The sequence below is a fragment of the Doryrhamphus excisus genome, linkage group LG6 (genome assembly GCF_037039965.1).
Source record: "Doryrhamphus excisus strain RoL-2023G ecotype Guam linkage group LG6, RoL_Dexc_Guam_v1.1, whole genome shotgun sequence".
Lineage (NCBI taxonomy): Eukaryota > Metazoa > Chordata > Actinopteri > Syngnathiformes > Syngnathidae > Doryrhamphus > Doryrhamphus excisus.
This window is the reverse complement of record NC_136362.1, coordinates 856,531-879,126: the sequence shown is the minus strand read 5'-3', so window position 1 is coordinate 879,126 and position 22,596 is coordinate 856,531. Positions and strand designations below refer to the sequence as shown.

Genomic DNA, 22,596 nt, shown 5'->3' with positions numbered 1-22,596 from the left:
GGGGTGTTATTTCATGTCTAGAGGGCTTTAATGATAAAAAATACATATTTTTATAAGGTCGTATACGTGGTTTTTAGGTGTTATTTTCTCTTATTATGTCTACTATATTGGGTAATAGGAGTGTAAAGGTGACTATAGGGGTGTTATTTCATATCTAGAGGGCTCTAATCATGGTAAAAAAGTGGATCTAGAAGGTGGTAGACATATTTTCTATGTGTTATTTGCTCTTATTAAGTCTACTATATTGGGTAATAGGAATGTAGAGGTGACTATAGGGGTGTTATTTCAAATCTAGAGCGCTCTAATCATGCTAAAAAGTCGATCTAGGAGGTGGTAAACAGTTAATGCATGTCTCATTTTCCCTTATTATGTCTACTAGATTGGGTAATAGGAGTGTAAAGGTGACTATAGGGGTGTTATTTCATATCTAGAGGGCTCTAATCGTGGTAAAAAGTGGATCTAGAAGGTGGTATACAGGTAATGTATGTCTCATTTCTCAGCTATGAATATTAGCATATGTAACTTCATAAACTCCTATGCTTCCTTCATAGCCACAGTTTGAACCTGGACCAGATCGACCCCAAAAACCGACAAATCAGACATAGTGTATGTAATTAAAAATCAGTTTGTTCGTGGTTGTAAACATAAAGTGGGTCACCAATGCAGCATAATCCTCCATGGGGTGGTTGGGGGTGGGGTTTTCCTGCAGAAAAATCACCCCCCCCCCTCCAACCCCCGGTCCTGCCCTGGCTCCTCCTCCGCCTTCTTTATCGCTTTTCAGGCTAGCCAGACGGAGTAATTGCTCTTCAATCAACACATGAATAATAAGTGGACTTAAGTCCTGCACTGTCGGATCCAACCTGGGACACATGGGAAGCCGGGGCTTGGAACCTCCAGCTGTACCCCCCAGCAACCGTCAGCTAACAGAGCTAAACATGCATTTTCAGTCATCTATGATATACTTTAGAGTAGTCAGTGTACAGCTTGTACATCATTATTACAGACAATCATTGTGTCTCAGTGGTGATGACATCATGGCCTGCATGATGGGCTGCACGAGTGCTGCCAGCAGTTCATTTTGGGTGAAACGTTCATATGACCCCCCCATCACAGACATGAAGTATGACAAACCAAAACAACAACAAAACCATTCGGAGACACGCTCACTAATCATTAAACAACACTAGTTCAGACGAGTTCAGCACCACGGACAGCAACCACATTATTTTTGCTTTTTTATGATGTCACCCGAGCAAGTCAGGGGGAAAGTGTGATGACGACCATAGAACCAGAAACTGTGAAGCAGGAGAGCGGTATCCATGTCTCTGTCTTGGCTGCTCAGTACAAAATGGCCAGCAATAATAATAATAATAAAAGAGACTCACACAGGTGCCGCCACTAAAGTGTGATGACAACCATAGAACAGGAAATTGAATGAACTGCGTTCCAGGACAGCTGTATTTGCGTCTCTGTCTAGCCAACAAAAGATGTACGAGTGATAGCAAAGTGTGATGATGACCATAGAACAGGAAATGGAAGTAAATGTTGACAGAAGCACAGTACAGTATGGCATAAGATGACCTGAGATTGCTGCTTTCCATTCAATAGTAATACTCGGTAAATACTCAGTAAAGACAGTTAAGACAAAAATGGAGGGTGATAGTTTGACCCTGGAACTGATGAATTGTATTTCCATTCATTTGTTGATTAGTCCTAATGAAATATCACGACAGTACTAGCACATCACTACTATCAGGAGAACCAGAGTATAGAGGGGGGTGAGCCTCCTGCTGTGGCCCAGTAAGGTGCACTGTTTTCGGGCACATGTTCTGAGTAGCCGGCGTGACGCCCTGGAAGTCTGTTCTGTCTTGGCTGCTCAGTACAAAATGGCCAAGCCTGCAATAATAATAATAATAATAAAAAAGACTCATACAGGTGCCGCCACTAAAGTGTGATGACAACCATAGAACAGGAAATTGAGTGAACTGCATTGCAGGACAGCCAACAAAAGATGTATGAGTGATAGCAAAGGGTGATGATGACCATCGAACAGGAAATGAAAGTAAATGTGGACAGAAGCACAGTCCAGCATGGCATAATGCTGACAAAAATAGAGGGTGATAGTTTGACCCTGGAACTGATAAATTGTATTTCCATTCATTTGTTGATTAGTCCTAATGAAATATCGCGACAGTACTAGCACATCACTACTATCAGGAGAACCAGAGTATAGAGGGGGGTGAGCCTCCTGCTGTGGCCCAGTAAGGTGCACTGTTTTCGGGCACATGTTCTGAGTAGCCGGCGTGACGCCACGGAGGTCTGTTGCTAACCTTTTGCACTTTTTAATGCAATTTTTAAAAATTTATCAGTATGCTTACATAATTCTATTATATCAGCCCAACAATTCTAGAAGTAAATATTAATAAATAAATATAATAATAAATAATTAATAATAATAAATGCTGGAATATATTCCACAAGCTTAAAGGTATGAGTGTTTAAGGTCCAAAGCAGGTCCGCTTTATCTCTTACGATGTCGATGCGAGGGTCTTTCCCCCTTTTGGGCGCCATGACGTGCCGCCGCCAGCTGGCGAAGGCTCGCTGATGTACGTGATTGATGGACTTATTCAACACGGCGCTCCCCTGGCGGAAGACTCAGCAAGTCCATTAGCTTTTAATGCCTTGCCAATGAACTGCATATATTACTTGACGGTGTGGAATACTAATTAATTGTTTTCCATTTCCAGGCACGTGCCGAAGGAGGATCGTTTATGGATTTAAAAAAATAAAAGCACATTTGTACTTGAGTAAAATGATTATAAATAATAATCAATAAATAAGAAAGATTGTTATTATTTTCTCTTATTATGTCTACTATATTGGGTAATAGGAGTGTGACTATAGGGGTGTTATTTCATATCTAGAGGGCTCTAATCATGGTAAAAAGTGGATCTAGAAGGTAGCAAACAGGTAATGCATGTCTCATTTTCCCTTACTATGTCTACTATATTGGGTAATAGGAGTGTAAAGGTGACTATAGGGGTGTTATTCCATGTCAAGAGGGCTCTAATTATGTTACAAAGTGCATTTAGATGTTGTAAACATGTTTTCTATGTCGTATTTCCTCTTATTATGTCTACTATATTGGATAATAGGGGTGTAAAGGTGGCTATAGGGGTGTTATTTTTTATCTAGAGGGCTCTAATCATGGTAAAAAAGTGGATCTAGAAGGTGGTAAACAGGTAATGCATGTCTCATTTTCCCTTACTATGTCTACTATATTGGGTAAGGAGGTGACTATAGGGGTGTTATTTCATGTCTAGAGGGCTTTAATGGTAAAAAAGTATATTTAGAAGGTGGTATGCATGGTTTCTATGTGTTATTTTCTCTTATTATGTCTACTATATTGGGTAATAGGAGTGTAAAGGTGACTATAGGGGTGTTATTTCATATCCAGAGGGCTCTAATCATGGTAAAAAGTGGATCTAGAAGGTGGTAAACAGGAAATGCATGTCTCATTTTCCCTTACTGTGTCTACCAAATTGGGTAATAGGAGTGTAAAGGTGACTATAGGGGTGTTATTTCATGTCTAGAGGGCTTTAACGGTAAAAAAATGTATATTTAGAAGTTTGGTATATGTGGTTTCTATGTGTTATTTTCCCTTATTATATCTACTATATTGGATAATAGGAGTGTAAAGGTGACTATAGGGATGTTATTTCATATCTAGAGGGCTCTAATCATGTTAAAAAAAATGGATCTAGAAGGTGGTAAACAGGTAATGCATGTCTCATTTTTCCTTACTATGTCTACTATATTGGTTAATAGGAGTATAAAGGTGACTATAGGGGTGCTATTTCATGTCAAGAAGGCTCTAATCATGTTCCAAAGTGTATTTAGAAGGTGGTAAACAAGTTTTCTGTCTTATGTGCTGTTATTATGTCTAATATATTGGGTAATAAGAGTGTAAAGGGAGCTATAGGGGTGTTATATCCTGTGTAGAGGGCTCTACTCATGGTAAAAAGTGTATTTAGAAGGTTGTAAACAAGTTTTCCGTCTTATTTTCCCTTATTATGGCTACTATATTGGGTAATATGAGTAAAAGGGGACTATAGGGGTGTTATTTCATGTCTAGAGGGCTCTAATCATGGTAAAAAGTGTATTTAGAAGGTGGTAAACAAGTTTTGCCGCGGCTGCCGCCATGTTTTGATTCTGAGTAGTGGTGTGGCATTCGTGAACGAACGGGTTAAAAGAACTAGTTCTTTTTTGCGAATGAATGAACCGCTCATAAAATACCCGTACAGTTTGGCAGCCATTTTGTTCATGACCGACACAGCACCAGTTGGTGAGCTGTTGAGTCGGAACCAACGTGAACATGAGTGAACGGACTGACTCGACACGACTGACCGGATCTATGCACAGGGGGAGATCACAGGCTAACAAGCAATTGACCGAAATGAACGGCTCTTTTTACTGAATGAAGCGGAATGATCCTGTTCACTGAAATGAACATTTTTGCCCACCATGAATTCCAAGTGAAGGCGCATCGACATGCAGTTCTTGTGTTGACGTATTTTTGTGTGGATCTTTTGCGTCTTTTTCCGTCGTTCCCTGCTTTGTTTCCACTTCACACTCAAATGTCTGATTTTAATAATAGGTGTCAGGATGAAAGACGGGCCGCCGGCTCTTCTGACTGCATAAATCACTCCTTCAGCGGCTTAGAGCGAGCGAGCGAGAGAGAGAGAGAGAGAGAGAGAGAGAGAGGGAGGAACGTGCCACTAGGGGAAACCTGACAAACCCCTTTGACATCTCTACACAAACCAATATATGGCCCCCACTTCAACCCCTCCCAGCACATAACACTCCCCCCCCCCCCCACAGGGCGTCTGGCTTCCTTCCACTTTTAAAGTCTCTGCCGCCATGGTTTTAAACCAGCAGGAGATTTGATGAATTCTGCCGATGTTCTCCCCCCGAGCAGCAATCTAGCTGGGTTCTAACGTGCATCAGCTTGGCGTTTACTGTCCAACCCCGTCGAGCAAGGACGGCTCTTATGAAAGGAGCCCGTTTGTTCTCCGTGTCGGCGGCGTGTTGACCCGTAAACAAGATGGCAACACCCGATCGCACTGCAGGTCATCTTTCATGGAAGATGCAACTTTTACAACTATTATAGATACTTCTTCAGTAGAGCACCGATGATGGATGGATGTTGGATGGATGATGGAAGGATGGATGGATGGATGTTGGAAGGATTGATGGATGTTGGACAGATGGATGGATGCTGGATGGATGATGGAAGGATGGATGGATGGATGTTGGAAGGATTGATGGATGGATGCTGGATGGATGATGGAAGGATGGATGGTTGAAGGATGATGGAAGAAAGGATGGATGGTAGAAGGATGGTGGCTGGATGTTGGAAGGATGGATGATGGAAGGATGGTGGAAGGATGAATGGATGTTGGGAGGATGGATGGATGGATGATGGAAGGATGTACGGAGGATGGATGGATGATGGAAGGATGTATGGAGTATGGATGGATGATGGAAGGATGGATGTTGGATGGATGGATGTTGGGACGATGGATGGATGATGGAAGGAAGAATGACTGATGGAAGGATGGACTGATGGATGTTGGGAGGATGGATGGATGGATGATGAAAGGATGTATAGAGGATGGAAGGATGGATGGGTGTTGGGAGGAAGGATGTTGGATGGATGGATGAATGGATGCTGGATGGATGGATGTTGGGACGATGGATGGGTGGATGATGGATGGATGACGGAAGGATGTACGGAGGATGGATGGATGATGGATGGATGGATGCTGGATGGATGATGGAAGGATGTATGAAGAATGGATGACGCAAGGATGGATGTTGGGAGGATGGATGGATGTTGGGAGGATGGATGGATGTTGGGCGGATGGATGATGGATGCTGGATGGATGATGGAAGGATGTACAAAAGATGGATGATGGAAGGATGGATGTTGGGAGGATGGATGGATGTTGGGAGGATGGATGATGGAAGGATGGATGATGTTGGGAGGATGGATGGGTGGATGATGGATGGATGGATGCTGGATGGATGATGGAAGGATAGATGGATGTTGGATGGAGTGATGGTGGGTGATAGAAGGATGATGGAAGGATGGATGAATGGATGCTGGAAGGATGGATGGATGTTGGAAGGATGGATGGATGGATGTTGGAAGGATGGATGAATGGATGATGGAAGGATGGATGGATGTTGGAAGGATGGATGAATGGATGATGGAAGGATGGATGGATGTTGGAAGGATGGATGAATGGATGAATGGATGGATGGATGATGGAAGGATGAATGGATGGATGGATGATGGAAGGATGGATGGATGTTGGAAGGATGGATGAATGGATGAATGGATGGATGGATGATGGAAGGATGGATGGATGGATGGATGGATGGATGATGGAAGGATGGATGGATGTTGGAAGGATGGATGGAAGGATGGATGGATGATGGAAGGATGGATGGATGTTGGAAGGATGAATGGATGGTGGATGACTGAAGGATGATGGAAGGATGGATAGATGGTGGAAGGATGTACGGAGGATGGATGGATGCTGGAAGGATGGATGGATGTTGGAAGGATGGATGGATGTTGGAAGGATGGATGGATGGATGGATGTTGGAAGGATGGATGAATGGATGAATGGATGGATGGATGTTGGAAGGATGGATGAATGGATGATGGAAGGATGGATGGATGTTGGAAGGATGGATGAATGGATGATGGAAGGATGGATGGATGTTGGAAGGATGGATGAATGGATGGATGGATGATGGAAGGATGAATGGATGGATGGATGATGGAAGGATGGATGGATGATGGAAGGATGGATGGATGGATGGATGGATGGATGATGGAAGGATGGATGGATGATGGAAGAATGGATGGATGGATGGATGGATGTTGGAAGGATGGATGGATGTTGGAAGGATGGATGGATGGTGGATGACTGAAGGATGATGGAAGGATGGATAGATGGTGGAAGGATGTACGGAGGATGGATGGATGCTGGAAGGATGGATGGATGTTGGAAGGATGGATGGATGGATGGATGGATGTTGGAAGGATGGATGAATGGATGAATGGATGGATGGATGATGGAAGGATGGATGGATGTTGGAAGGATGGATGGATGCTGGAAGGATGGATGGATGGTGGATGACTGAAGGATGATGGAAGGATGGATAGATGGTGGAAGGATGTACGGAGGATGGATGGATGCTGGAAGGATGGATGGATGTTGGAAGGATGGATGGATGGATGGATGTTGGAAGGATGGATGAATGGATGGATGGATGTTGGAAGGATGGATGGATGTTGGAAGGATGGATGGATGTTGGAAGGATGGCTGGATGGATGGATGAATGGATGCCTGGCATATTATCTTCCATACGCTTCCAGCAACATTCCCAGAGCTCAAGGATCCACGTCCTCAGCAGCAATCAAAGCCAGAAGCCGAGGCGTCCATATTGTTGACGCTCCAATCAATGCGTCTCAGCAGTGATGCAATCATGCAGCCTATTTATTAAAAAGCATCATTTCTTCCAACTGTGCAATCAGGACTCAGCATGAAGCCCTCAGTTGCCTCCAATTTCCTCTTTCCTGTCTTTTGTTTATCGACTGTGGCAGCCTGACAAGAGTGTGCTGAGATTCAAGTGTTGAGAGAGAGAAAAAAAAAGTAACATCCACTCTGGCAAGCTCTTCCCTTGCAGACGCTCTTCCACCATCCACCCCACGGGGGGCCTGGAGGCAGATTGATTCTACTTGTGATTACCGTCTGAAGAACGTCTTGGCTCTTAATCGGGCTTTGTGCCACGACTTGTTACAAGGAGACCTTCGGTGACAGCGGCTTCATCAACCGACGCCATCAAGGCTCACAACAAAGCCCCGGATAACAAGTCACATCACAGACCTTCTGAACCCCAAGAAGAAGCGGGTACAGAACACCATCGGCCCTCAGGTCCTCGGGGACAAACGGACACAGATAGGAGACAGATCGGACTAGTTTGGATAGCAGACCACCTGACTGGAAGACCTCAATGGGGAAATGCAGGCCTGAAGCTATTTGCTAAATTTTGCTAGCTAAACATAAAAGCTAACACAAACACATAGTCTCACAAATACAGACAAAAGATACTTGGTATACGTGTGGCGAAAGCTGATTGGTCCAGGACTCCAGCCTCTTACACAATCTTCAAAGGAAGGTTGCTTTTTTGCAGCTGCGCTGTAATAAGACCCGTTTACTTGTAGGCTTACAGGGACTGCAGATAAGCCCGCACATCTGTATTAGTAATTGTTACCAGGAATAAACGATCTGGTTCTCATTCTATGATTTGGTTCTTTAAGATTCCCTTATTCTATATTCGAAACCCACTAAGAGCGCGGGAGCACCACAGGGAACTGTGCTCTGTCAACTTCAGTTTACCCTCTACAGCTAAAATGAAAGGTAAACAAAACTGTAGTGAGACCAGCCATGTTGCGCCACTGAGGGAAAGACAGGAAGCAGAATTGGAAGTAGCAGAGATGAAGATGCTGAGGTTCTCATTGGGAGTGACCAGGATGGATAGGATCAGGAAGTAGTATAGTATTACCTGTGACGCATCAATATGGATAACTGGACATAACCGTAGCTGACAGGTAAACATTAACGGCAGTGACCTCAACAGGGATCAGGGCGGCGCCACCCCCCCCCCCATGGCGCTCATTATAGCTCGTTATAGCGCTAACAGCAATTCTTTAAATAGTGTGTATGCTTTCTTAATTGCCAGATCTGCTAGAATGGACAGACAATGCTTTCCCGAAGCCACCATGAGGGGACCGTCCCGGGAACCATCCGCCACCTGTGTCATCCCTCAATGCGAAACCTCATGGGAGTATTTCACGGGAAAAGAAGGATTAGTGGAATTAGGAAGGAATTTGTTTATATCTTGTGGCCTCGCTCTCAGCACTTTAGAAGGTGGTCCACTCAGCATACGGACGGCTCCATTAGTCCTCACAATGCTGATAGGCACATCTGCACCCGTCTCCCCTTAACCAATTAGCAGTTAGCACCCACGAGCCCAACCCCCCCCCCCACGCTAATTGGATTCCCCCCTTCCAACATTCATGTTTCACATACAGATTGTGGATGAATATTCCCCCCCAAAGTGCACGTTCCTTTATTCATCTGGCCGCCTTAGCAAGTCCGTGCTAACCGCTATTTTCGGCATCAGTCACCCGGACAGATGCAAGATTGGACGTCGAGCTCTTCCACTGCCAAAATTAAAAAAGATGCTAGTTTTATGTCAACATTTTCATCTGAAAACTGGAGAAAAAATTTCTGTGCTGGAAGATACAGCCATCACAATGAGAGAAGCAATTGGAAGTCTTGTCATGGAAAATGGAAATAAATAAATATTCATCCTTCACATAAGGATTCTGGATGAAGGGCAAAATTCCCTGGCTGGTTTTATGTCAACATTTTCACGTGGAGAAAATATTTTTGTGCTGGAAGATACAGCCATCACAATGAGAGAAGCAATTGGCCGCCTTACCAAATCCGAGCTAACCGCTATTTTCGGCATCAGTCAACGGGACAGATGCAAGAGTGGACATTGAGCTCTTCCTTCCACTGCCAAGATTCAAAAAGATGCTAGTTTTATGTCAACATTTTCATCTGATGACTGGAGAAAATATTTCTGTGCTGGAAGATACAGCCATCACAATAACAGAAGCAATTGGAAGTCTCGTCACGGAAAATGGAAATAAATAAATATTCATCCTTCACATAAGGATTCTGGATGAAGGGCAAAATTCCCCGGCTGGTTTTATGTCAAAATTTTCATGTGAGGACTGGAGAAAATATTTTTGTGCTGGAAGATACAGCCATCACAATAACAGAAGCAATTGGAAGTCTTATGACAGAAAAGGGAAATAAATATATATTCATCCTTCACATAAGGATTCTGGATGAAGGCTACCAAACTTCCAAATTACTACTCTGGTACTTCCAGGATATCATGATGAAAAATAGTACTTCCAAACCTGAGCAGCCATGTTCCACAATGTTACCTTCCTCTAGTGGTGTATCGGTCATGAACAAACTCATTCTTTTTTGCGAACGGAACGAATGAGGTCACCGCCCCTAAATAACCCGTTCAGTCCGTTCATGCACAACACTAGAATCAGGGCTTGTCTTCAGCTCGCCTCTTTCAAGATGTCGCACAAATGCGGCATCAAGCATTTTGCACGCGTGGCTAAAATATTAACTTACAGTGTTTGGTACCCGTTATGTCATTGTATCGTCATATCACTTCGTACTTCGATACGTGACAAAAAAACAAAAAAAAAAACTTAAACTGTATTAGGAAAGCAGGAAGTGAACAAATGTAACAGTTAGAGATTGTAAAAGTACCAGATTGGAGGGGTAGGATTTAATAAGCTTTGCTTCTTCCTACTTCTTTTGGACATGTGGAACTGGGAACTGATTATGGGATGCACTCAATTGTAATCTGATGCATGTTCAAATGAAATAAAACCATTATAGACAGTGGGCACCATTGTGCATCAGTCACTGAGTATTTTTCTGTTTGTTTCAGATGGCTTGACTCTATTGGAAAACCACTTGTAGTACTGAATGCAGTGCTATTGAGAAAAATACAGACCCATTTGTTCATGACTGATACACTACTAGTCGTCGGAACCAACATGAACGAACTGACTCGACAAATGAACGGATCTTTTTACTGAAATGAACTGTTTTGACCACTCCTCCATGGTGTCTGCAGTGCCGAGGAAGGTCAAAGCGGCTAACCGCTTTAGCACAGGTTTGGCAACAGATTCCATTTGGTCAGGAGTCGGCTTGACAGGGATGACGGCACCATGTGGAGCCCACGGAACAACTGACTGGAATGACACCAAATGGCTCTCGCGGTGCCCCCATGGAGGGCATCAGGTTCTCAGGTTCTCTCAATTATTTGGCAACACCGCGTGATTCTTTGACAACAATCCCAGCACTTACAAACTAGCGTAGCCCTGACAAGCGCTAATTGGTCCCAAACAGCAGAGGGTAGCAACCTGTTAGCAACCCCGCTCACATCTGGCAACCCCGGCTTTTCTCACTCGCTGTTTTGCACATTTAATTCTCTGCCAAACTGCAACATTTAGCACCCGGAGTGTGACAGCTCAGTGGGCGGAAGAAAAAAAAAAAAGGGGGAGGGGGGTCCATATGGACACGGTATGATGAGTTTCAGGATATAATTAGCCGTCTCTCTGCGGAGCTCTTCACCCGGTGATTGAGAGGCGTTCGAGTCACGAGGGAATCCAGACGGACACCTGAGGGACGGAGAGTCACAAGTATTCCAAGATTTCACACAGATTGGATACAAATCCTTGGAAGTGTTTCCTTGTTATTGCAGTTATACAATATTCCGAGAAATATTTCTTTGCTAACTATGCAAAACTGTCAGCTGGCACGATCGTGCATCAGTCACTGACTGTTTTTTTTTTGCTCTTTGCTTTTCTTCAGCTCGCCTCTTTCAAGGTGTTGCGCAAGGGCGGCATCAAGCATTTCGCACGCATGGCTAAAGTATTAAATTGTTTCGTAAAATACAGTGTTTTAACAAGACAACGGGCACGATCATGCATCAGTCACTGACTGTGGTTTTTTTGCTCTCTGCTTTTCTTCAGCTCGCCTCTTTCAAGATGTCGCACAAGGGCGGCATCAAGCATTTAGCACGCATGGCTAAAATATTAACTTGTTTAAAAAAAACACAGTGTTTTTAACAAGACAGCGGGCACGATCGTGCATCAGTCACTGACTGTTTTTTTGCTGTAGTCTTTTCTTCAGCTCGCCTCTTTCAAGATGTCGCACAAGGGTGGCATCAAGCATTTTGCACGCATGGCTAAAATATTAACTTGTTAAAAAATAGTGTTTTCAACAAGACAGCTGGCACGATCGTGCATCAGTCACTGACTTTTTTTTCTTTTTCTTGGTTTGTTATGCTAGTGTGCCCAAGACAGTGGGCACGATAGTGCATCAGTCACTGTGTTTTTTTGCTCTCTGCTTTTCTTCAGCTCACCTCTTTCAAGATGTCGCACAAGGGCGGCATCAAGCATTCCGCACGCATGGCTAAAATATTAACTCATTCATTCATTCATTTTCTACCACTTTTTCCTCACAAGGGGGTGCTGGAGCCTATCCCAGCTGTCTTCGGGCGAGAGGCGGGGTACACCCTGGACTGGTCGCCAGCCAATCACAGGGCACATATAGACTAAAATATTAACTTGTTTCATAAAATACACAGTGTTTTTAACAAGACAGCGGGCACGATTGTGCATCAATCACTGACTGTTTTTTTTTGCTCTCTGCTTTTCTTCAGCTCGCCTCTTTCAAGATGCGACAAGGGTGGCATCAAGCATTTCGCACGCATGGCTAAAATATTAACTTGTTTCGTAAAATACACAGTGTTTTTAACAAGACAGCTGGCACGATCGTGCATCAGTCACTGACTTTTTTTTTGCTTGTTTCTTGGTTTGTTATGCTAGTATGCCCAATGCTTCGAGGGTTATGTGGTGTGAAGCAAGTCAAGTACTTTGTGTGTAGTAGTGACAATACCCAGCAATGCCGCTGATGCGTTCAAGTTCTTAATTTACAAATACGTAGTATTCAGGTCCACGATTCCAAGATTGAAATCCAGGAAGTTCACTTTGGCTCTGATGAAGTCAGTCGGCAAGTTTCTTCTCTAGGCTTTTTCTTCAGCTCGCATCTTTCAAGATGTCGCACAAGAGGGGCATCAAGCATTTCGCACGCATGGCTAAAATATTAACTTGTTTCATAAAATACACAGTGTTTTTAACAAGACAGCGGGCACGATCGTGCATCAGTCACAGTTTTTTTAGCTGTTTTAGCTGTTTCTTCACACCCCCAAACCAAAGCCACAACAAATTATCGTGTTGTTTCATGCAATGAAATCAATAAAATTCTATCACATGAAATGTATTATCTTGCACGATTGTGGGTAGGATTTAATAAGCTTTGCTTCTTCCTACTCCTTTTGGACATGTGGAACTGTGAACTGATTATGGGATGCATTCAATTGGAATCTGATGCATGTTCAAATGAAATAAAACCATTACCATTAACCATTACCATTATAGACAGTGGGCACGATCGTGCATCAGTCACTGAGTGTTTTTCTGCTTGTTTCGGGTGGCTTGACTCTGTTGGAAAACCGCTCAATTTCACACTTAAAATAATGTGCCTTTAAGCCCAGCTTAAAGCTGTGCCCATTTCCGGTTAAACCACACCCACTTCCGGTTTATACCCCGCCCACTTTGAGTAGGGATACAAATAGTGCTCAAGTCTTCATTGTGGGATGAATTCTCCCACACGACACAAGCTGAGCTCTTAATGGTCGCACTCTTTAGCACCTTTGGGGGCGCTCGTGTGACAGAGTCGCCCTTAAACGTGACATAGCTAGCAAAGCACAAGAAAGCGTGGTGCATTCACAGACATTGAGCTATTTCTAGTCACACCCTCCCAGACACAAAGGAAAATACAGCTTGCTTTGTGTAGTGTCAATGCCCCCAGGAAGTAGCCACCCCCGACATATACTGCTATTGATGAATTCAGTTCAATGTAGTCTTTGTCTAAAAACAGACATTGGTGCTATTGACCGCATCAGCACTACTTCCTCTTCCAATTCCGTCGTCTCCATCGAAATGTACCCGTTTAACTACCCTGAACCGTGTCAGCTCCAGGTCAATACCAGACCTTTTAGTGCAGCCAATCACATAAAAGGCCCATAAATCAGGTGGAGGAAGACATGATCCGCAGCCTGGAGTCTAAATGAGGAGAAAGCACCATGGAGCACGGCCAGTCAATAGATGGTGACGCGCTGGTGACATTAATGGACTAACACTTCGCCACTGCGCTGACATTATCCACTCTCGTCATTCGTGATTCGCACCGCCGTCGCCCGCTCGCCGCATTACCCCAGAGGACGTTGCAATCGATGGAGGAGGTCGTCAGCCGAGGCCTCGCCGGCACAACAAAGACCTTCGCTTGTCAGTTGGCTGCGCCGTTCATTAGCATCACTGTGGCTTTTTAATAGCTTGCTTTGTTTATCATTTGCAGCATTTCTAATCATCACAAAGGAAGATTTCAGGCAGAATGGATGGAAATATACGAACACACTAAGGGTGGGAATCTCTTACTGAGGACCATTTGATACACATCAGGATGCACTGCCAGTGATACCATACTTTAACGATACATGGAATTTTCGGATGATACGATGTGATACGATTCACCCTCTTCACGATACGATGCGATGGGATATGATGTGATACGATACAATACGATGTAATACAATGCAATACGATTCACCCTCTTCACAATACGTTACGATACGATACGATGCGATACGATGCAATTCACACTCTTCATGATACGTTGTGATACGATACGACGCGATGCGATGCGATATGACACAATGCGATACGATTCACACTCTTCACGATACAATACGATACAATGCGGTACGATGCGATACGATACAATGCGATATGACATGATACTATGCGATACAATGCGATATAATGTGATATGATGCGATACGATTCACCCTCCTCACGATGCGATACGGTACAATACAATACGATACGATGCGATATGACATGATGCTATGCGATACGATGCGATACAATTCACCCACCTCACGATGTGATACGATACAATGCGATGTGATACGATTCACCCTCTTCACGATGCGATACGATATGATACAATGCAATACGATACGATTCACCCTCTTCACGATGCGATACGATATGATACAATGCAATACGATACGATTCACCCTCTTCATGATGCGATATGATACAATGTAATACAAAACGATGCGATATGATACGATGCGATACAATGTGATACAATACAATACGATGCGATACGATTCACCCTCTTCACGATACGTTACAATACGATACGATGCCATACGATGCGATATGATTCACCCTGTTCACGATACATACGATGCGATACGATGCAATACGATGCAATACGATGCGATGCAATATGACATGATACTAGGCCAGGGGTCGGCAACCTTTACTATGAAAAGAGCCATTTTACCCCCTTGCACACTAAAGAAAAATAACCTGGAGCCGCAAAACATAGTATGTTTAAAACAATTAGGGGGTATCAAAGTAGTTCAGATAACAAAAGACGAGTTGGAGTACTCTTGCTAGTATTGGAGATAAACTTACATAAATATATGTGTAAAGTACAGTAAACTTACCTGATTTGTTTACTCTGGCAAACAAGTTCCCATGCACCAGTTTTTTAAAAAAATGATCTCTAATATATTTTTTGGAATTATCAAGTAGTTCTGGGAAAGTATTACTTCACCATTCAGTGGTGCCCAGCCAATCACAGGGCACATATAGACAAACAACCATTCACACTCACATTCATACCTATGGACAATTTGGAGTCGCTAATTAACCTAGCATGTTTTTGGAATATGGGAGGAAACCGGAGTACCCGGAAAAAAACCCACACATGCACGGGGAGAACATGCAAACTCAGGGTGGAATTGAACTCGGGTCTTCTAGTTGTGAGGCCTGCGTGCTAACCCCTCGTACGCCGTGCAGCCCATGGTAAAGTATTACTTATTTTCCTTCATGTTTACTTGTGTGAGAGAGAACTGAATAGCATCCTGTCTGCTGTCAGAACTCAGTCAGGATGCATTCATGGTCTCACACAAAGTTGGATTTTTTTAAACTCATTACAAACACATGCATTTTACCCACTCGGGTGTTAAAAAAATATTCAAACATTGCAAAGGGAGCCACAACAAAGAGGCTGAAGAGCCACATGCGGCTCTGGAGCCGCAGGTTGCTGACCCCTGTACTAGGCGATACGATGCGATATAATGCCATACGATTCACCCTCCTCACGGTGCGATACAATGCAATATGATACGATACAATGCAATACGATACGATGTGATATGACATGATGCTATGCGATATACGATGCAATACAATGTTATATGATGCGATACAATTCACCCTCCTCACGATGCGATACGATACAATGCGATGCGATACGATTCACCCTCTTCACGATGCGATACGATATGATACAATGCAATACAATACAATGCAGTACGATACAATGCAATACGATACGATGCGATACGATGCAATACAATGTGATATAATGTGATACGATTCACCCTCCTCACGATGCGATATGATACGATACAATACAATGCGATACGATTCACCCTCTTCACGATGCGATACGATACGATACAATGCAATACAATACAATGCGATGATACGATGCAATACATTGTGATACAATACGATACGATGCGATACAATTCACCCTCTTTACAATGCGATACGATACAATACAATGCAATACGATACGATTCATATTGATATGTGAGTGTGAATGGTTGTTTGTCTATATGTGCCCTGTGATTGGCTGGCCACCAGTCCAGGGTGTACCCTGCCTCTTGCCCAAAGACAGCTGGGATAGGCTCCAGCACCCTAAAAAAATGAATGAATTCATTCATTCATATTGATATTCAAATTCAGTCGCTGTGTGATGAATTAAGTGTTGTTTGTCATTGAGCGGGACAGTATTTCATATTAGTTAGTTTCGTAACCAGAAGTCATTGTACCTCCAGTTAGGTCACCCGTGAGGTCATCAGCCGTTGACTTTAGATCTTTGCTAGCTAACAGTTAAGGCCAAAAAAATATCAATATTCCTGCAGTTGATCTCATTGCCACATTGTGTCTTCGGCAACTGTGAACTGAACCGTCATGACGGCGTACCATTACACTCCGAAAGTTCAAACTAGTTCACTTCTGGACCCCTAAGGGAGCTCGTGGGGGTAGCATAGCCCCTCCCAGTGTCTCTCCGTGGGAGGATGGACTTGCGTAGGAGGTGCCGGGTCTGATGCTTGCCGCGAGGGGAGAAAACACGGTCGCCATTCCAACCTTCGCCAAGCTTCCTTCCTACTTGCTACTGTGAACTTGTGTACCACAACACTGCATAATGCCGTCAAAATACTTCGCTCTCGTATACGCGTGCTCGCCGTCACATGACAAGTGGCGCCGCGATTGGAAAGCGATTTTCCGTGAGTGTCTGCAAATCAATTAACATGCAGACTGACGATATTAAATTAGCGTGGCGTCGATGTGGGCGAGTGTAGCGTCGTGACACCTCGGCATTGATCTTGGGGGCGACATCGGAGTGCTCAGGAAGCCGACGCGATGCTCGCATTGCAAACGCCTCGTTATAAAACCCGACCTTTACGCTCGATTTAAACGCTTGGGAAACTAGTAAAACTACTAAAAAGATCAACAAACACAAATGGAAGTGCTGCTAATGTTTAACAGATGTCACAAATGTTAATTCTCCAGAGTGAAAGATGACAAACCTAAAGACATTTATTCATTTATTTTCGCAGTATGCTGGAGCCTATCCCAGCTGTGTTCGGGCGAGAGGCGGGGTACACCCTGGACTGGTCGCCAGCCAATCACAGGACATCTTAAAGACAATATCACAAAATATCATAACAATGTTTTTTTTTGGGTGGATGAGTGGTTAGCACACAGACCTCACAGCTAGGAGACCAGGGTTCAATTCCACCCGCGGCCATCTCTGTGTGGAGTTTGCATGTTCTCCCTGTGCAAGCTAAGAGACCCGAGTTCGATTCCGAGTTTCCTCCCACATTCCAAAAACATGCTAGGTTAATTAGCGACTCCAAATTGTCCATAGGTATGAATGTGAGTGTGAATGGTTGTTTGTCTAAGTAAAGTACTCCAGTCGTTTAAAGGATCTTTGACCATTACTTTTTTAAAGACTGGAGTACTTTGATGTTTTAAGAATGTACTGGTTATAGATCCTCTAAACAACAGGAGTACTCTGCTGTTTTTAAGAATGTAACAGAGTTCTCCTGTCGTTTAGAGGATCTTTAACCATTACATCCTTAAAAACAGCAGAGTGCTCCTACCGTTTAGAGGATCTTTGAGTACTACATTCTTAAAAACAGCAGAGTGCTCCTGTCGTTTAGAGGATCTATGACCAGTACATTCTTAAAACATCAAAGTACTCTAAACAACAGGAGAACTCTGCTACATTCTTAAAAACAGCAGAGTACTCCTGTCGTTTAGAGGATCTATGACCAGTACGTTCTTAAAACATCAAAGTACTCCAGTTTTTAAGAAAGTAATGGTCAAAGATCCTCTAAATGACAGGAGTACTCTGCTGTTTTTAAGAATGTAGCAGAGTTCTCCTGTCGTTTAGAGGATCTTTGACCATTACATCCTTAAAAACAGCAGAGTGTTCCTCTCGTTTAGAGGATCTTTGACCATTACATCCTTAAAAACAGCAGAGTGCTCCGGTCGTTTAGATGATCTTTGAGTACTACATTCTTAAAAACAGCAGAGTGCTCCTGTCGTTTAGAGGATCTATGATCAGTACATTCTTAAAACATCAAAGTTCTCCTGTCGTTTAGAGGATCTTTGACCAGTACATTCTTAAAAACAGCAGAATGCTCCTGTTGTTTAGAGGATCTTTGAGTACTACATTCTTAAAAACAGCAGAGTGCTCCTGTCGTTTGGAGGATCTTTGAGTACTACATTCTTAAAAACAGCAGAGCGCTCCTGTTGTTTAGAGGATCTATGACCAGTACATTCTTAAAAACAGCAGAGCGCTCCTGTTGTTTAGAGGATCTATGACCAGTACATTCTTAAAAACAGCAGAGTGCTCCTGTCGTTTAGAGGATCTATGACCAGTACATTCTTAAAAACAGCAAAGTACTCCTGTCAGGGACCTGCGGAGTGAGGAGTGACACCCTGACACTTCCAGTGCAACACCTCATCTACAAACAGACACCCCCCTCCCCAGTGCCTGGAGAGTTTGACAGCATGAGGAGGAGACGGAGGAGGAGACGGAGGAGGAGACGGAGGAGAGGTGAAAGTCTCTCCTCCTCCTCAGCATCTATGAAGTCTTTATCTCCTGATACAGTGTACATCATGGAGGCACCACCTGGCCTGACACCATCCTATTTCTCCAAATGTCAGCTCCGATGCCGCAGCTGATATCTTACAGCTTGGGGGGGTGAGGTGGGGGGGGGGGGTTGCTAACATGTTGCAAGGCAAAGATGAAAAAGAGGCGGCGTCCAAGCAAGGCGGCCTAACTAGCCTTCCTTCCTGTAAGAAAACTCATCAAAGATCGACTACTTCTGTCTGCTGAAACCCAAATGATAATCAGCGTGAAGACCACCATGCGCTTCCTTCCACCAAGTGTGCCATCCGCAAGGCTTTGTTTGCACCAAACTGTTAAAGTCTCTTCACACACACACACACACACACATTAGCATATGACAGGCTGTTTGGAGATACGAGGAAGTACAAGAGCTACGTTACTTATGTTAATTATGACTGTCAGAACTCCTGATTCATTCATTCATTCATTTTCTACTGCTTATACTCACAACTGTCGCGGGGGTGCTGGAGCCTATCCCAGCTGTCTTCAGGGTTGCTGGAGTCTATCCCAGCTGTCTTTGAGGGGTTGCCGGAGCCTATCCCAGCTGTCTTGGGGGGTTGCTGGAGTCTGAGTCTATCCCAGCTGTAGCTGTCTGGGGGGTTGCTGGAGCCTATCCCAGCTGTCTTTGAGGGGTTGCTGGAGCCTATCCCAGCTGTCTTTGGGGTTTACAGGGGCCTACCCCAGCTTTGAGGGGTTGCTGGGGCCTATCCCAGCCGTCTTTGAGGGGTTGCTGGAGCCTATCTCAGCCGTCTTTGAGGGGTTGCTGGAGCCTATCTCAGCCGTCTTTGGGGGTTGCTGGAGCCTATCCCAGCCGTCTTTGGGGGTTGCTGGAGCCTATCCCAGCCGTCTTTGGGGGTTGCTGGAGCCTATCCCAGCCGTCTTTGGGGGGTTGCTGGAGCCTATCCCAGCTGTAGCTGTCTTGGGGGTTGCTGGAGCCTATCCCAGATGTCTTTGTGGTTTACAGGAGCCTATCCCAGCTGACTTTGAGGGGTTGCTGGAGCCTATCCCAGCTGTCTTCGGGGGTTGCTGGAGCCTATCCCAGCTGTCGTCGAACCAGAGGCGGGGTACACCCTGGACTGGTGCCCAGCCAATCACAGGGCACATATAGACAAACAACCATTCACACTCACATTCATACCTATGGACAATTTGGAGTCGCTAATTAACCTAGCATGTTTTTGGAATGTGGGAGGAAAGCGGAGTACCCGGAGAAAACCCACGCATGCACAGGAAGAACATGGAAACTCTACACAGAGATGGCCGAGGGTGGAATTGAACTCTGGTCTCCTAGCTGTGAGGTCTGCACGCTCAAAGATCCTCTAAATGACAGGAGCACTCTACTGTTTTTAAGAAAGTAATGGTCAAAGATCATCTAAAACACAGGAGCACTCTGCTGTTTTTAAGAATGTAATGGTCAAAGATCCTCTAAAAGACAGGAGCACTCTGCTGTTTTTAAGTATGTACTGGTCAAAGATCCTCTCAACGACAGGAGCACGCTGCTGTTTTCAAGAATGTAATGGTCAAAGATCCTCTAAAACAAAGGAGCACTTTGCTGTTTTTAAGTATGTACTGGTCAAAGATCCTCTCAACGACAGGAGCACGCTGCTGTTTTTAAGAATGTAATGGTCAAAGATCCTCTAAAACAAAGGAGCACTTTGCTGTTTTTAAGTATGTACTGGTCAAAGATCCTCTCAACGACAGGAGCACGCTGCTGTTTTTAAGAATGTAATGGTCAAAGATCCTCTAAAACAAAGGAGCACTTTGCTGATTTTAAGTATGTACTGGTCAAAGATCCTGTAAATGACAGGAGAACCTGCTGTTTTTAAGAAAGTAATGGTCAAAGATCCTCTAAAACACAGGAGGACTCTGCTGTTTTTAAGAATGTAATGGTCAAAGATCCTCTAAAACACAGGAGCACTCTGCTGTTTTTAAGTATGTACTATTCAAAGATCCTCTAAATGACAGGAGCACTCTGCTGTTTTTAAGAAAGTAATGGTCAAAGATCATCTAAAACACAGGAGCACTCTGCTGTTAAGTATGTAATGGTCAAAGATCCTCTAAAAGACAGGAGCACTCTGCTGTTTTTAAGAATGTAATGGTCAAAGATCCTCTAAACGACAGGAGCACTCTGCTGTTTTTAAGAATGTAATGGTCAAAGATCCTCTAAACGACAGGAGCACTCTGCTGTTTTTAAGAATGTAATGGTCAAAGATCCTCTAAACGACAGGAGCACTGTGGTGTTTTTAAGCTATGAGGTCTGCGTGCTAACCACTCAACTGCCGTGCAGCCTAGGTTAATTAGCGACTCCAAATTGTCCATAGGTATGAATGTGAGTGTGAATGGTTGTTTGTCTATATGTGCCCTGTGATTGGCTGGCCACCAGTCCAGGGCCGCTAGGCCGCTACTGTACACCCTGATAATAACCAAGCAAATAAACCAACACAATATGAACAGTGCTGCTATTAGTCACAGATGACGCCGTACTGATGTCATCCATGTCATCCTCCCAAGAGATCCCGGCTGATCCCCATGAATCAACGGGGTGATGGGAAATGGAAGGCAACCGGGGGCCGGGGATGGGGGGTGCTCTTTAGATGCTAACCCCGTGGCTGTCATCATATATTATGTGTGTCTTCCGCCAGAGAAGCTGAGGGGGACGCGTACGTCACGGCTTGCTCGGCTCTCCCAGGTACGCGGGATGAAAGACGGGAGATAAAAAGGACTTTACGGACTTGATGTGTGGCTGAAAAGGTCAGCCGGCTTCTTATTGAGATAAGGGAATGATGAAAGGGAAAAGGTCAATTCATCATCAGCTTGCTCTTCACCCCCCCCAACCCCCCGCAACGTAAGATTCCCCGATAAAGTCATTGAGTGCGTGTCTCATGTGCGGTTTTGTGTTTGCAAGGAGGCGGCTAAGGAGCTCCATGCACGCCTGGCCGGGATTTGGCCGTGATTTCCAATTTTCCAAGACCATTAGACGATGAAATACGCAATTACACAGTCGGTGCTGCAGCATCCTCAGCCTGCTAAGTGGACCAATCACATTCCACGCTCACCCAAAGTCAGGAAGTAAACACTGAGACCTGCTGAACAACAACCCACCTTCCACATTGTGTGTGTGGGTGTGCATGGCCAGGTTTCCTACGCGCATTTGGAAAAGTACGGAATTGTTGGTCACAAGTTCCTGCTCTGCAGAAGTAAGGAAAAGATTCATTTATTAATTATGAAGTACTGGATGAACTTTGTTTGTGTATAATGTCAAGTATAAATACATCAACAGAGAAATACATTCATTCATTCATCTTCTACCGCTTTTTCCTCACGAGGGTCGCAGGGGTGCTGGAGCCTATCCCAGCTGTCTTGGGGGGAGAGGCGGCGTCCACCCTGGACTGGTCAGAGAAATACATCTCATAGAAAAACATCTTGGTAGTGCCCTGCTTTTACTACAGGAACACCAGTCAAAGATCCTCTAAACGACAGGAGCATGCTG

General features: G+C 44.2%; 1 protein-coding gene across 1 annotated transcript in view; it reads right to left on the bottom strand.

Moving 5' to 3' along the window:
• LOC131137799 (PDZ domain-containing RING finger protein 4) overlaps positions 1-22,596 on the bottom strand; it is a 44,483-nt gene that overhangs the window by 16,684 nt on the left and 5,203 nt on the right. The window lies entirely within an intron of this gene.